Raw genomic sequence first — 16,817 nt, 5'->3', positions numbered from 1 at the left:
AAATCTCTGTCCAGAGCCTATTTTCCACAAAGCACAGGTTGCTGGCTAATGGGATATTTGCAGTGTTTCTTGGGATTGATCTTAAAGGAATAGAGAAATTCTTCAATAAATAGGGAATAGCCATTACCTTAGAAATTATTTGTGAACAAAGAAAGGCTTCTGGATCATTGGCATCATCTGTGAAATTGTTAGTTTTTTTTTTTTGTTTTTTTTTTTTTTTAGTCTGGATATACCATAACTAATATCCAATTGCTGGCTATATAGGTTATTTCTAATCCATTTACATGATCAACTTTTCTATAATTAATAATATTCAACACTAAAAATAGGAGGAGTTGGCATAAGATTATTCTATGTAAAGGAAGTTTGACAGCTATTAGAATTTAAAAGTTAGTTTACAGGGCGCCTGGGTGGCGCAGTCGGTTAAGCGTCCGACTTCAGCCAGGTCACGATCTCGCGGTCCCGGAGTTCGAGCCCCGCTCAGGCTCTGGGCTGATGGCTCAGAGCCTGGAGCCTGTTTCCGATTTTGTGTCTCCCTCTCTCTCTGACCCTCCCCCGTTCATGCTCTGTCTCTCTCTGTCCCAAAAATAAATAAACGTTGAAAAAAAAATTTTAAAAAAAAGTTAGTTTACAATTTCTTATAAGTTTAGGAATGGATGAAAGAAGCATTTGGCCAGGCTGCTCAGCCTCTCCCAAGCAAGGAGTTTCTTGGTTCCTCCCTAATAAGTCTTATCCATGTGGTAAGACTAGGGAACGTCTTCATCTCCTACCAATCCAAGGTAAAATCAATTACCTTTATAAATTTTGTATTTAAATTATTTTGTAACTCAAAGTTCCTAGGTTTCCCTTAGAGAATTTATCAATTAAAAAGATCATTTTCCAAATAGAAAAATTTCAAGTATTGGGTAGCTTCTGCTGCCCCAGTTTTCTAGAAATATAACTAACATAGAACACTGTATTAGTCCAAAGTATATGACATAATAATTTGATATGTGTATATACTACAAAACAACTATGTAGTTAAGTTCAGTTAATATCCATCACTTCATGTACCTTCAGTATTTTATTTCTTGTCATAAGAACTTCTCAGATTTACTCTCTTAGCAACTTTCAAGCACACAATGCAATATTCTTAACTATGATCAGCACGTTATACATTACATCCCCAGGACTTATTTATCTTATAACTAGAAGTTTGTACCTTTTGACCTTCTTCCCCTATTCTTCCCCCATGCCCTGCTGCCTCTGGCAACAACCAGTCTTCTATCTATAAGTTTGGTGTTTTTGAATTCCACATATAAATGAGATCATATAGTATTTGTCTTTTCCTGACTTATTTAACTTAGACTAATGCCCTCAAGATCCATCTATGTTTTTGCAAATGGCAGGATTTCCTTTTTTAATGGCTGAATACTATACCATGAAATATACATATATATAATAAATATAACATTTATATATATTATGTTTATATTTAATATTAATATAATATTTATATACAATATATTATATATAAACATAATTTGTCCATTTATATCTGTGGATGCACATTTAGGTTGTTTCCACGTCTTAGCGACTGTCAACAATGCTGCAACAAACATAGGGATAACATGTCTTTTTGAGACAGTGATTTCATTTGGAAAATACCCAGAAGTATTGGGGTTGCTGGATCTTATAGTAGTTCTATTTTTAATTCTTTGAGGAAACTCCATATTGTTTTCCATAATGGTTGTACCAATGTATATTCCTGGGAGCAGTGTACAAGAGTTCCCTTTTCTCCACATCCTTGTCAGTAGTTGTTATCTCTTGTCTTTTTGATGATAGTCATTCTGACAAGTGTAAAGTGATATCTGATTTCAGGTTTGATTTGTATTTTCTTGATAATTAGTGATGTTGAGCACTTTATCATAACACCTAGTGGTCACTTACTACTAGGTACGTGTTTTCTTTGAAAGAATTTCTATTCAGTTCTCCTGCCTAGTTTTTAATTACATGGTTTTTTTGTTTTGTTTTGTTTTTTGTTTTTGTTTTTTTGGGTTTTTTTTTTTTTTGCTATTGAGTTGTATGAGTTCTTTATGTATTAGGGATATGAGCTCCTTATCACATACATGATTTACAAATATTTTCTCACATTCTGTGGGTTGCCTTTTCATTCCATTGATAGTTTTCCTTTACTGTGCAGAAGCTTTTTAGTTTGATGTAGTTGAAATTGTTAAACCTTGACAGTAACCACTGCAGCTATTGTTGGGAGCAGAAAATTTCAGGGGCATGAAGACTAGACCTCAACTTACAGTGTTAGCATTTCTGGTTACTGGGCCTCTTAAAGAAGGGCAACAGCACAATAAAGATAGGCTCTGGCTTTGTTATTTTTAACTGCAGCTCCCCAGGGTAACTAGGCAGTGGAGCCTATGTTCTAGAGGGGCCACCAGTAAAATTTACAACCTCCGTCAGCAGACGCAGGGTTCTTGTTGGTCGACATTCCAAGGAAGGCCCATCTGTTTGTTCAGGTTTTTCCTGAGGGAGCCAGAAGGGGATTGATTCCGTTTCATAATAAGTTGAAGTCACCTAATGAGAGAAAGCTTTGTGGTTGAGTCAAAATATTAAAAGAGATAATATGCTGACATTCATACAATTTTAAAATTCACAGCTTTCACCAATTTAATCATACACATGTTGTCACATTGTTTCTGAACATTTCTCCTATTAGTGCAATAGTGAGGCCAGTTGTACCCCCACAGGTGTGAGTCCAAGGAGAATTCATACTCTCCACTGGACCCTCAGTTATTATCAGTGAATCCATGGGTATTATTAATAATAATATTAATAATACAGCACCTGGGTGTCTCAGTCGGTTAAGTGCCAAACTTTGACTCAGTTCATGATCTCACAGTTTGTGGGTTCGAGCCCACATCAGGCTCTGTGTGGACAGCTCAGGGCTTGGAGCCTGCTTCGGGTTCTGTGTCTCCCTCTCTCTCTGCCCCTCCCCTGCTTGCCTCTGTCTCTCTCTCTCAAAAATAAATAATCATTAAAAAATTTAAAAAATATATTATTAATAATGTAAAGTAAATAGTAATAATAATAAATTTGGATAATAATTACAAGTCTAGGTAAAATTCTGTACCAATAAGATATTGTTCTTACCATTTGGGTTGGAGAAAAAGAACTCATGAAGCTATTTTTAGAAGTTACCAAATAAAATACAGATAGGCTTTTAGCAACAATTCCTAAAATGTATAACATGATCAATAATTAGTATTGGGGAAAGAGAAAAAGGATCTCAAATGGGATGGGGGGAACGAGGAAACATTAAGGAGGCAGAGTTTTAATTGATGGCTTCTTGTTTGGTTTCATCTTACCACAGTGAGAGAGAAAAGGTAAAGGGTACCAAGAGGAGAGCCAGGAGAAGCAAAAAAGAAGGAGCAGAAAATGGCATGTTTGAGAGTTAGTGCATATAGAACAATTTGGCTAGAAATAGAGAACCAAATTATTTCTGGGTATAGGTAAAAGCTAACTCTAGTCTTAAGTTAGAGGGTTTGGAATGCTGTTGGAGGTAATATAACTTTTTCTCCAGTAGTGGGTTAGTGATAAACATTGATAAAATGTTAACTTGCTCTCCATTAAGATAATTGGCCTGGAATCTACCTTGGTTTCTGATGCTCTGAATAGAGAAGTACACAAATGTCCAGAAGAGAAATCTAGTAGCAAATAAAGACTCCATTTTTTAAAGTAGGTATTTCACATCCAAAAAAAAGGAAATAATAGCGAAATTCACTCATGTTTCCAACCTGCAAAGACAAATCAAAAGATGACTCCATTCAGCACATTAAAAGACTCATCTAGGCTTTCTGGGCTATTCCCTGTGGTCTGAGAGGTTGGTTAAGTGGCCTGACAGAGATGACAGATGCTTTGAGTTTTTAACAATTTTCAGAAAAGCAGTTAGAAATAGAAATTGGTATCACATGAATAAATCTTTAATAGTCAATAAAAAGGCCAAGGGAAGCTCAGCAGCACAAGAACGAAAGACAGGAAAAGACCAGATAAAAGTTGGGCAATTTTAACTAAAGCCACTCATTTCCTCACTTCTGAAACAGTTGAGTTGCTCATAGACTTCCGGGCTGATTAGTGTCATCTGGTGAAGGAAGCAGGATGGCAGTAAAGCAGAATGATCATCTTCATAATAACTTAGGTCTGTATAGCACTTTACAAACTGTATACTTTCAAGTATGTGATGTGATTTAAAATGCTCAAGAATTGGTAGGGTCAACAGGATGGGTCTTATCCTCATCATAAAGATATAGAAGCTCTCCGTACCTATGTAAGCAACCATCCTTAGTTATTCCTGGAGTAAGTTGTTAAATCAGTCTTCCAACTTGTAGTTCAGTGGGCTTTTGACCACAAAATTGTTTCCTCTCCCTTAGAGGCACAAAGCAGTTAAAGGGATCCATATAAAGAAAACTTTCTCTTTTATTTTGTTTGTCCCTAAATGTCTTATAAACTTCATACCTGTTTCTAGAAATACTTTTCCTGCCTGAACCCACTAAGTTTAGGCCAGAATGTGGGAATCACTGTACCATTCTCAAAGAAAAAGAATTAACGCCCTAAGGCATACTTTGTATAATGAATTGACATCTCTCCTAGGCAAAGCATGGCACTAGTTAGTACCCATCCTTGGGACAATTGAGAAAACAGTTACTGAAATAGTTGCCTATGTTCTCAGGTTTGGATTAAGAACCCTGGTAGTACACTTATCTTTGAAAAAAGAAGCCCCTTGATGACAGGAAAGCAGTTACACACTTCCTTCCCCACTTATACACTACAGAGGCTTATATAATAAAAGGACTGATAACTATAACAGCTGTCATTTACTGAGAATTTACTAGATGCCGAGGATTATGATTAAGTGTTTTATAAATGTTACCTGATTTAATCTTCATAATAACTTTGGAAGGCAAGTGTTACCATTATTGCCATTTACAGATGACAACTTTGAGGCTCAGAAAAATCAGTGAACCTCGCCCAAAGTCACACATGGAATAAGGGGTAAAATCAAAATTTAAACTGAGGTCAGTTTCACTCCAAAACTGTTGCTTTACCCATTATACTAAGCTGCGTTGGATGACACACTATTGTTACAACAGGATGAATGCTTCTCTTCTACCTCATTCTCAGCTGTTTCAGAGAAAGAGCAGGCTCATAGGCAGGCTGACAAAAACACTGGTTGGGCATCAAATTGGCCCTTGACTTTTGGATCAAACTGAATGTAAGTATAAAATCATGAATTATATAAGAACGTAACTTGAAGGAATTTCAACAGATCATAGATTCCTTCATTCATCTGAATAATATTCACTGGGAATCTACTGTGTGCTAGATAACGAGCCAGATGCTGGAAAAAGAAAAAAAATATGTTTTTCTCTCTTTCTTTCTATCTTTCTTTCTTTCATCTTTCTATTTTAAATGTGATGAGCACTGGGTATTATATGTAAGTGATGAATCACTAACTTCTACTCCAGAAACCATTACTACACCATATGTTAACTAACTTGGATTTAAATAGAAAGATGAAAGAAAGAAAGAAAGAAAGAAAGAAAAAGAGATGAAGGGAGAGAGGAAGGAGGGACGGAAGAAAGGAAGGAAGGAAAGAAGGAAGATTATTGCAATAGATTGAGAAAGAAAGGATGAGGAGCTGAGCTGAAGCAGCAGCACTAGAAGAAATGGGTTGAAGAGACATAATTAAAAAAGTCAGTCAACAGAAGTGAACTTTACTATTAGACGAAGCATCTTGGCAGGTGATAGGGAGAGAGGAAGAGTCAGGAGGATCACATCCAGGTTGTTGGAATGGGTGGGACGAGTGACTGGGCAAGGCAGTGAAAAGATGCATTCAGTCAGGAGTAGTTTGAGATAGTGGTATCTGTAGAACCCCAGTCAATGTTCTGCAGGCTTTAGATAACACGGAGAGACCCAGTTATGTAACTCATCAAATTGGATCACTGTACCCCCAGCAAAAACAAAATCTGCCCATTGGTGGCATCCAGGTGGCCATTTTTCTCATCATGAAAAACACTGGCATTTTGAATTTATATTACTCTTTCTAAAAGATGGGAGCTGACTTGCTGCCAACCACAAATAAACTGTATAGGAATTATCTCTTTAATATATATGTTTTTCATAGAGATTCTAGTCTTCAGCTCTAATTTTCTACTGATCAACCATTTCTAATGCAAATATACAAAGGATCGTATGAAACAATGGCCAACTTATATGTGAGAACCTGTTTACTCTTGGGGACCTGGGTGGCTCAGTTGATCAAGCCTTTCACTCTTGTTTTAGCCTCATGACATGATCTCACAGGTTTGAGTGGTCAAGCCCCGCAACAGCCTTCACCTGCTTGGCATTCTCTGTCTCCCTCTCTCCTGTCTCTGCCCTCCCACACTCACACCGTCTCTGTCTCTCTCAAAAACAAACAAACAAACAAACAAAGAACCTGTTTACTCTTGTCACTTCATAAAAGTTAAGTGGAATCTGGTCAAAAAGATGGGGTTAACAGTAGCATACCTTGTTGTGAAGGAAAAAAGAGTCCTTAAATAGCACACATTAAGAAACGATCTTTGTATATAAAAACTTGACAAAAAAGTTGTTTTTAAATGTTTAATTGGTCATCAGGCCCTTAGGGTGCAGTGTTACAGTAAAAAATGAAGAACTAAAAAATACATTCATCTTTACTCACCGTAATTACTTTGAATTGCAAATAAAAGATTACCACAAGGATAATATGAGGGAGGAAATTCCTTCTATGTTAAAGATTAAAGAGTGAAGGTAGGGTAGAAATGAACTGATAAGTATCATGTGTGTCTGAGTAAGCAAGAAAGGTGAGCCACAGAGAATCCTTAAAGAACATTGTAATTATGATTAGGATAAAGGCCCATTCAACTAGGCAGTCACATCTGGCTTCTAGTGATAACAGTCTGCATAATGGAAATAATAAGTTAAGGTAGTGAGATTGTTGAAGTCTCTTGTGAATATTAGACTTATTTCCTCAGTGAGTCAGACTTAGAATGTCAGAGAGATCAATTTTTGTGAATACAATTAATAAGGTAATTAAAAATAGAGACAGCTCAAGAGGATATTGCCTGATAATTAATAACCAGCTGGAAAGGATGAGGATCCTGGGAAACAGTGAATTAAATAAAGATCAGCATAAAGAACTTCTATCAATAAGATATGGGCTATTCTTTAAGGCAACCAAAGGTTAGTATTTGAAGGCCATCTGCTAACAAAACATAAACAGGGATTCTTGGAACTGTATGTCCTATAATCTTATGTCTTAGAGAGCCCAGAGGAAGGGTACTATAAATAGGTGGGAAAATAGAAAGGGGGATAACAACGTGCGTAGAAAAGAGCACCTCGTCTGGAGTGAGGGTCCTTTCTCACCTCTGCTAGAGATGAGCTGTAGAAACTGGAATGAAGCACTTCACTTCAGAGCCTCAATTTCTTCATGGTCAAATTGGATGGTTGAACTCTATGACCTTTACGGTTCCTTGCAACTATAAAATGTGAACTATAAACACAGTTCCTTAACAACGACAACCAAAAAAAGCTAAAAAAATAAGTACTTGAGCCAGAAAAAAGAGTGGTAATTGTTGGCTGTTGGTGTTGAACAGGTACCAACAGGCAATGAAGGCCTGGATTGTAAAGAAAAAAATTAAAAAGAAAAATATAAAAGGAATCATCTCATTTTCTCCAGTCATGCATCTGAAAAACAAAAATGAAAAATGAAGTGTGGTACTGTGGTTTATTTCTCTTTGTAGCTCCTGATACTTGTAACCAGATCATTTACCGTAATAAACTACAACTATTAACAAAATGTCCCTTGTTACAAGAAACAACATAAAGCATTGACCTCAGAGTTCAATCCCTTAGTGACAATGTACTCTGGGAGCCAAAGGTTAAAAACTATAGGAACTTGTCCCACTAGAAAGTGTCTTTGCTAACCCAACACTCTGTGATTGGGTGAACACTTCTTTGAAGATAGGCATCAGATATCTTCTGCATGCATAGGCAAGCAAGGAAACAAACAGGTACCTGTCCAGACCTCAGTTTACCTCCCACTTCTCCAAAATGCTCCAAATCCTGAAAATCCATGGAAATTTCTAGAAGTTCTGTTGCTCAACATGGACTGAAGGGTCAGTGGAGGACCAGGGAAAGGCAGATGAACTATAAAAGTCAATTTTCCTCAGACCAGGAAGCAAGCCTATTGGGAGTGGGGGTGGGGGTGGGTGTCGAGCAGGGAGGGGATTAAAGCCCTGACACAAAATGCTATATGAGAAGAGTAGCAGAAGTAAACTGACGGTCTCTTTCTCCTTGTAAATCCATTGTTAGCAGTTGAAGGGAGTCAAGTCTGGAGCCTGACATCATCTATTTAGTAGCAGAGCTGGGGGAAGCTATACATTCTGCCAAATTTGGTAACTTTTGGTAGTTTGAGGTAACGTGAGGGTTTTTAAAACTAGCATGTAAAGGTATCAGAGGCAGCAGCATGGAAACAAGTTACTGAGACAAACAAATAATGAAGTCAAACTGTAGAGATTTCTTCAAAGTCCGTGCCTACTGCAAACCAAAAGCATGACTCCACCCCCTTGCTCTTCCTGGGCCAAAGGCTGTTGTGTATTTGGGTAGATAAGAAGATCTGAAATGTCTCAGTGCTGAACTCTACCCAAGGGTCTCTGATGGTATGTTTGCTCTTTCCCAAAAGTACCCAGGCACCAGTAGAATTGGGTGAGAATGAATATCAAGGCCAGTTTTCAAAGGGAAAAGGAGACACTTGGCAATAGGCAGCTAGTTAGGCATGTGTAAGCAGAGAATGGCTCTCTTTGGGGCTGAGGGGGGTGAAGGGCAAGCTGTGAGGTAGGAGGGAAAGCTTCTTGTTGGTATCTCTGAAAATGACCACAGAAGCTTTGGGCACCTTCTGGCAAGACTGCCTCCTCTCCCTTGACTCACTGCACAGCCAACCAGCCTTTGTACCACCCTCAGGGCCAACCAGGGACCTCCAAAAATGCCACTGAAGAATCATAATTCCCAGCCTTGAGGTCCCACTTGCATCCTTCTGTCCCAAGCAGGGCACTGGGGCACACTTTGACAGGTGATATAAATTCTAAGAGTAGAATTAAATTAGTTAATACATATGGAAAGCACTTAGGAAATGGCCTAGCACAAAGTAAGTGCTATAGAGTTAGCCATCAATACCATCATTTCCCTGACAGGGAAACCAAACACAGAGAACCCAGACAGTCCAACTACTGAGTACAGGTTCATAACCCTCACTCTTACTCAACAAGGAAGCCAAGAAACCAAGTGTTGAGTGATATGTCAACCGTCCATCATGCAAGGGGAAGACTGATTTCAAATTTAGGGCTCTTGACTCCAGATCTGGTATCTTTCCACCTTACCCTGTGGCCCTGGGTTATCATAGCATGTATGAGAGAACAAGCGACCAAAGTGAAGAGGTGTCTGCAACACAGCAATTGATCCTGTCTTTGAACAGAACCGTGAATGTCTGTCTCTATGAGATTATGGCCCTCTGGATCCAAGAGATGTAGGAGGAAGAATAGAGTCAATCAGTCCAGAAGCACTGTTTCTAAAAATTCACTGAGCTATTACCATTAAGTTATGTCTGACTGGTGTGTTCTGACACATTAGCAAAGAAGTACTAGTTCCCCACAGGGAGTTCTTTGCATTTAGCCGTATATACCAACTTGTGCTTGAAGTCAAAATAATTGCCCACTCTTGCTCTGGAAAGTTTCAAACACACAGTGACTTGCTACGTGTCCAGAAATTGATCACTTCATCATCAAACGAACCAGCCAGGGGAGCAATTGCTCCAACAGGAAGGTTAACAGGCGAGAAAATGAATAGTCTCATGGTTACAAATGTATTCTGCTGCCATGACTAAAAATTGCCGTGATTTTTTTAAAGTTCATATGCCTAGATATTTTACTGCTGAAAATGTCAAGCCACTGAGCTATTGTTATAATAACTGACCGCTCCACGATAGCATTTCATGACTGTTTTTTCTGTTGTCAAGTAGTCAGCATTATAGATTCTGAATAAATTTGAGCTACTGCTGATCTGCTTTCCAGCACACAGCATTATTGGCTCGGAAGGAAGCATTAATGTTGCAGACTGTGAATGTATATTCTGAATAATACCAGGGTACAAATATTACCAAACCTTTATATGTGCTCTTTGTTTCCTAATAAAACTCATGTAAGGTCCTCCAAGGGGCCTGTCTCAGCTAACCTCAGAATTCACTCAGCTTATTAAGTTAATACAGTAACTTGCCAAGTCAGGGCTTCTCTGACTGTTGCTGCATGCAGTAGGATGTGATGGTTTTTAGAAGTGGCTTATTTAAAAGCTTTGCCCTTCCTCGGAAGAAGAGTTCATGTAATATGACTAAGTTATTATAATCATCATCCATATTCATTAAATAAAATTATTTTTCAAGTATATTACAGAATAAATATGCTAGACTTTAATTCTAAAACAGGACAACACCTTTCTAATGCGGGTATGCCTCACTTTAAATAAACCAATGGTTTTCTGATCAGTTGACTGCATGTGAAAGGCTTTCTTGGCAATGTCCAAGCTGGATGAGTCCCTTGTTGGGTATCTGTTCTCTTACTAGCATCTGTTACTCAGGGGCTTTGTTGACTCATATATAGTCCCTCCTTAGGTACCAAGATAACTAGATAATCTTTTGAGACCACCCAGGTTTGGACAATTTTCATCCAACAATATCTAAAAAGAGATGTTATGAGTAACATTTCAGAAAATAATTGACCTTATTTGAGAAGAACCAAAGTAAAACTGGAGACAGAATTACTGGATAATGAAGTTAGATAAGTATCACTTACAGCATATGTAACCCAGGTGTGGCCTTATTTAATCTTTCCTCACAGAGAAATTAGTAAAGTCTTTGGCCCTGAGTGGCTTAGGTTGGAGTGTCAGCCCCTTTCTTGCATCATCCACCTTTGGGATTCCCAATGACACCCTCTATGGGGCTTTTAAGATTCTCTCTGCATTCTCTCAGCCTCTCCCTCTACTTACAGAAGGTTTTTTTGTTTTGTTTTATTTTTTGTTTTTTGTTTTTATAGCAAATGCTGTGGATTTCTTACTGCACTCTGCACTCTGGCTTTATCTCATACTGATAGTGTTGGTCTCCTATGGTGTGTTCTCTGCATCTAGTCCCAAATTTGCATATTTCCTCATTGTTAACCTGCCTCCTAGGTTAGGTCTCAGCTATATCTCACAATTCTTTTCAGCTGCACTGCAGAGCATCTCCTGGCTTCTGATGCGTTTGGGAAAAGAGATGGGCAGAGAAGATGTCACTCTGAGCTCCTAGCTAAGCTTCAGCTGAGGCAGTTCGGCTTTGAGCTCTATTACTTGTAGTGTTCTGTTGAAATTTCATTCCAAACAAGATCTCCTTGCAAACAAACAAACAAATGGAGAAGTTTGAATACTCCATGATTGAAAGCCTCCCTTTCTTCACAAAGTCACCACAGGGTCAGGGAATTCACTATTTGTATTCATTGTTCTGTTTATCTATTGATGTGTTATAAAACCATTGGAAACTTGGCAGCTTAAAAAGGAAACCATTTTATTGTACCTCCAGATGTTATGGGTCAGAAATTCAGGCTGGGCTTAGCTGGGTGTTTCTTTTGTTCCCTGTGGTATTGAAGGAGTTCACTTGGTGATATCCAACTCTCAGGTGGGTCCAGGGCAGGGGCAAGGGGTCCAAAACAGTTTCACTGTCATGTGGCTTGACGGGGATGGCAGAAAGGGTGGGCTTAGCTGGATCTGTCAACACAAGTTCCCACACAAGGCCTCTCTAGCATGACAGTGTCAGGGAAACTAGAACTCTTGGATGGAAGCTTGTGGTTCCCTAAAAGAGTGTTCTAAGTGATGGGAAGTAGAAATGGAGACTCTCAGGGCCTTGGCTCAGAAATTGGTACAGTGGTACATCTACTATTATTTTATTGGTTAAAGCAGTTACATGGATTCCCACATTCAAAGGAAAAAGATAGATCTCTCATAAGAAGATTAGTATGTATATGAAGCCTTCTTTAATCTAAGATAGATACAGATCTCTACATGACCCAAATGGCCACAGCACCAGGGACTTTACTTTTCTCCTTTGTTTCTGTCTCGGTTCTCTTCATGGTCTTGTACTCTACACTGGCCAAGAGGATCATCCACCCGAATTGACCCATACTTGCCAGTCTGGGGGAATAATAGCCTCACAGTGTCCATTATATATTTCTGAACTGACTTCCAAGAACACTGACTATTCCTATCAGTCATTCCAGTATACAAGATGAAGAGGTTTTTCTTTGACTAGGTTTGCCCTATAAGATACAGGACATCTAGTTAAATTTGAATTTTAGATAAACAAAAAACTTTTTTTTAAGTATAAGTATTTCCCAAATATTGCATGGGATATAGTCATACTAAAATATTGTTTGTTTAGTCTCATAGCCTTAATTATTTTGCTGACATGGCTAAAGCAATAACATATATATATATATATATATATATATATATACATGTATATATATATGTATATATATACCAAAGTGCAATAATGGAGACAAAAATCACAGAATTCTTTTAATTCTTTGACTTTTCTTTCCCATTGCAAGAGGTTTATAATTCACTGAGTGGATGAGGGTGAGAGGAATATAGTTCTATCTGAGGTCAATCAAAGTTTACACCCACCACTTAGCCAAACTATATGTGAATGTCTTTTATTAAACAAAAATTTCTGTTTAGCAGTTGCTTCAATCATTCTCTTTCTAAGCTGAAGAAAATCTCTACATTTAAATATAGCTATATGAAATGCCCAGAGTCAGTCAAAAATATTTATTGCGTACAATGTGTTAACATAATTAACATGTGGTTCTTGCCTGGTAAGAGTTCAGAATCCAGGGGAGATACATATATCTGAATAGATAATCACATGCCAATGTGATTGATTTTCTAACAAAACAAAAGCAGAGTTCAGTGGGTGTGACTAATAGGACTCAGGGAGTTTGGGATCTTAAAGGAGGTAACATTTGATCTGATCTTGAAAGACAAGTAAGAAATTCCCAGGCAGAGAAGGAGAGCAAAGAGATTCCCAGCAGGGATTTAAAAAAAAAAAAAAAAAAAAAAGTAATGAAGTCATGAAGGAGCTGCTATACTTGTGAAGCAGAGAAGGTTCCGGTCTAGTTGAAACTAGAAAGGAAGGACCAGAGCCCCACTCACTAGGTCTCACTCATACTACTACTACATAGGAAAGATGAGGGATGGCCTCAGTCCACGTCAAAACTCAGTAACAGCAAGACAAAGGGTAATAAGAGCAAGTGATCACAGGACCCAACAAATAATCAAAGGTAAAAGGAAAGATGCCTAACTTCTGTAAGGATAAAAGTAAATTGCTGCTATAGCTCTAGAAACTTTTATTCCCTTCTTGCTGCAGCAAAAGCCAATTTTCTATGTGAGGCTGGTTTGGAGGGTTGCATAAAATAATTGACTACCTTTCAGTTTTGGAGATGATGAGCAGAAACATTCCCCAGGTAGGGATTACCCTGCCACACTGTATGAGGAAAAAAAAAAGAGCAAAAGCTTTTAATGATTTCATTACATATCCTGTGTGAGCAAGATTTCAATCTGGCTAGAAAGCAAAGATTCTGTGCCTCCTAAAGCCATGTATACTTGAGTATTGCATAGTCATAATATATGATTAGCGACAGCCTAGTGGTGCAACATCGGTAGGAGAACATGGTGAAGAGCCAATGTCCAAGTCTAACAAAACGACAGAAATTGTCAATTATTTGATGTGTCTTTCATAACTGATCTTAATAAACGTAACTATTAAAACTTGAAAGACACAATGAGAGACCACTACACATCTACTAGAATGACTCAAATTAAATATATATATATAGATAGATAGATAGATAGATATCAAAGTGCAATAATGGAGAAAAAAATCACAGAATTATTTTAATTCTTTGGCTTTTCTTTCCCATTGCAAGAGGTTTATAATCTCATATAATCTCACTGAGTGGATGAGGGTGAGAGCAATTTAGTTCTATCTGAGATCAATCAAAGCTTACAACCACCACTTAGTCAAACTATATCTGAATGGTTTTTACCATATATGACAATATCAAATGCTGATGAGGAAACAAAGAGGCTAGAACACTTCTATTTTGCTGGTGAGAATTCTACTTTGGAAACAAGTTTGACAGTTTCTGGTAGATGTAAACTTACATGTAGGTTACCCTTAGAGACATGAAAACCTATGTTCACACAAAGACCTGCATATGAATATTTACAACAACTTAATTCATAAATACTAAAAGCCAAAAACAAAACCAAATTTTCACCAACTAGTCAATAGATAAATTATGTTAGAGCCACATGGTAATAAAAAAGAAAAAAACTACAGTTACATGCACCAACATGGACGAATCTCAAGAGCATTATGCTAAGAGAAAAAGGTTCGACTCAAGAGACTACATACTGAATGATTTAATTAATATGTTATTATAAAAAAGGAAAAAAATTACAGAAACAGAAATCGGATCAGTGGTTATTGGTAGATGGACAGGGGAAAGAGTTTACTAAAAAGGCTTATAAAAAATTATCCCAGATCTTGACTTTGGTTGTAGTTACATGACTATATAGATTTGTCAAAATTCATTAAACTGTACACCTAAAACACATGAATTTTATTGTGTGTAAATTATGTCAATAAAGAGCAAAATAAACTTGTATCTTTAAAAAAGAAAAAAATAACCAAACAAGATATGAGGGAGCATTGTCCTGAATTTTCATTTGAGTATTGGTTTGACTATTTCCAGCTCTGAAGCTTTTTGACTCTTATTTAAACTTTTATTGACCATAATTATATCCTAAAGATCATATTCAATGGCATACTTGAAAGTCTATCAGTCATTTGTACCAAGTTTGAGAGAATTTATTTCTATTGACTATGGCATCCACTGTATGTAATAAACAAACATCTCTCCTATGCAGCTACAGAGGCCTAGTTGTGTGCCATCTTTGAAGAGATTGAGGAAATAGTCACTTAAATCATTTTCTGTATTTTATGGTTTAGATGAGGAACTGCAGTTGATTCTATATCTTATATACATTAAAACAGCAAAAAAGAGACCTCTTGAGAATATTAACACAGTGGTAGCCAAATAAGTTGTGTATTTTGAGCACTTCATTTTATGAAGTAGTTCTGAATACCACAGAGGGAAACATGGAAAGGTTTCTTTTACTACTTTTTCTCTGCAACAGTGCTTTCTTTTGCTTTCTTAGTTAGACAAGTCTCCAAACACAAAGCCAAGACTAATTCACCAGGGCAGCCAGTGTTTCCCTTTGAAAACAGGTTTCTTATCTTTCTTGTTTTGATAGTCCTGGTGTTCTGATGTAAAACTCCTGAGGTGTTCCATCAATAGACTAGGCAGTGGTTATTTTATGAATAGCTAATCTAAGTTAATAAATTGCTCATCAAGGGGAAGAAAAAAATCAGTGGGTCTTGAGAAACACAACAAAGGAGTAACCCTTAGACGAATTTTCTACAGTGACATCTGAGGCATGTCTGGAGACATCTGGCACTAAGTTTACAAACAAGTACTCATCAAGTGAGAGGTAAGGAGAACATCTTAAAATCCATGTAGCATTGAAATTTTAAAGCACAATCTTATTTAGGCAAGTTTTCCATTAAACTATGTGCTGTGAATGTATGTGTGAACTGCTGGTTATAATATTAGTTGGTATCAATGTCTTTCACCCAGTGTTTCTGGCAGCAGTGCTTTTATGAAATATGCTGTGCCAACAAAGCAGTAACTAATGTGCAGTAGAGCAGGGAGGAGGCTCACGGCCAACAGGAGCATGGGGGCTGGGCAGGCATGAAGTACAACTTTACCAAAGAGCAGAACATTTTGATGTTTCCCAACACTGATTTGTTCTCCCAACCATTTCAATATGCTACTGGAAGCCACAGCCAAAAAGTTTCAAGTGACTTTATTAGAATATTTCAGTCTTATTAAACTGCCTTCCTTTTGGGTGCCTTGTTGTTTTGATCCCAGGTACTGAATCAATTAACAAATTAATAGGACTTTCTATAAATAGAGGATTCCTCTATTCTGCATTTAATTTTTCACACACACACACACACACACACACACACACACACACATACACACACACACACACTTAACTTATGGTCCCAAGAACTTTGCATGTTATACAAATCTTCTCCCTGACTGAAATTGTTTAAAGTGGCTAATACCCGGACTCTTTATTCAAGTATTTGGCATTAAAACTATTATTAGTTTAGATTTCAATTTTAGAAGTCCTAAAAATTGACTTATAGATTAAAGTTTCTTTTCATTCAACCCATAGCCAGTGGTTTCCGGTAGTCTGTGTATTTGTCAGGCATAGTCTGGATTTGTCCTCAGACACTGGAAAATGATGCTAATATTCATAAATTACAGAATTTATAATAATAGCTAATCTTTACTATGTATCAGGCCCTGTCACTTTACTTGTATTAATTTATTTGGACTTCACAGCAATCCAGAGAAGTAGGTATAATTACTTTAACAATGAGAAATGAAGTCAAACATCCTTCTTGTATTTATAACCCTGTCTCTGCCATCTAGTTGAGCAATTATACTTATCTTGTGTTAGACAATGAGAAACAAAGACTGCCTAATAGCAATTTGAAACAAAGATGAATTTATGGGATTTCCTGGCAAGGAAGA

At 37.4% G+C, this 16,817-nt stretch overlaps 1 long non-coding RNA gene across 6 annotated transcripts in view; it reads right to left on the bottom strand.

Moving 5' to 3' along the window:
• Window positions 1–1,859: 1,859 nt before the first annotated feature.
• The window catches only part of LOC111561730, a 414,779-nt gene continuing 399,821 nt past the window's right edge, over window positions 1,860–16,817 (bottom strand). For all 6 annotated transcript variants that reach the window (XR_006583250.1, XR_006583244.1, XR_006583247.1 and 3 more), the window contains 3 exons: window positions 7,432–7,752; window positions 3,643–3,785; window positions 1,860–2,565 (listed from right to left, as the gene is read on the bottom strand). This is a non-coding gene — a long non-coding RNA (uncharacterized LOC111561730). The remainder of the gene's footprint in view (window positions 2,566–3,642; window positions 3,786–7,431; window positions 7,753–16,817) is intronic.

Source organism: Felis catus, chromosome A1 (genome assembly GCF_018350175.1).
Source record: "Felis catus isolate Fca126 chromosome A1, F.catus_Fca126_mat1.0, whole genome shotgun sequence".
NCBI lineage: Eukaryota > Metazoa > Chordata > Mammalia > Carnivora > Felidae > Felis > Felis catus.
This window is presented reverse-complemented; position numbering and strand designations above follow the sequence as displayed.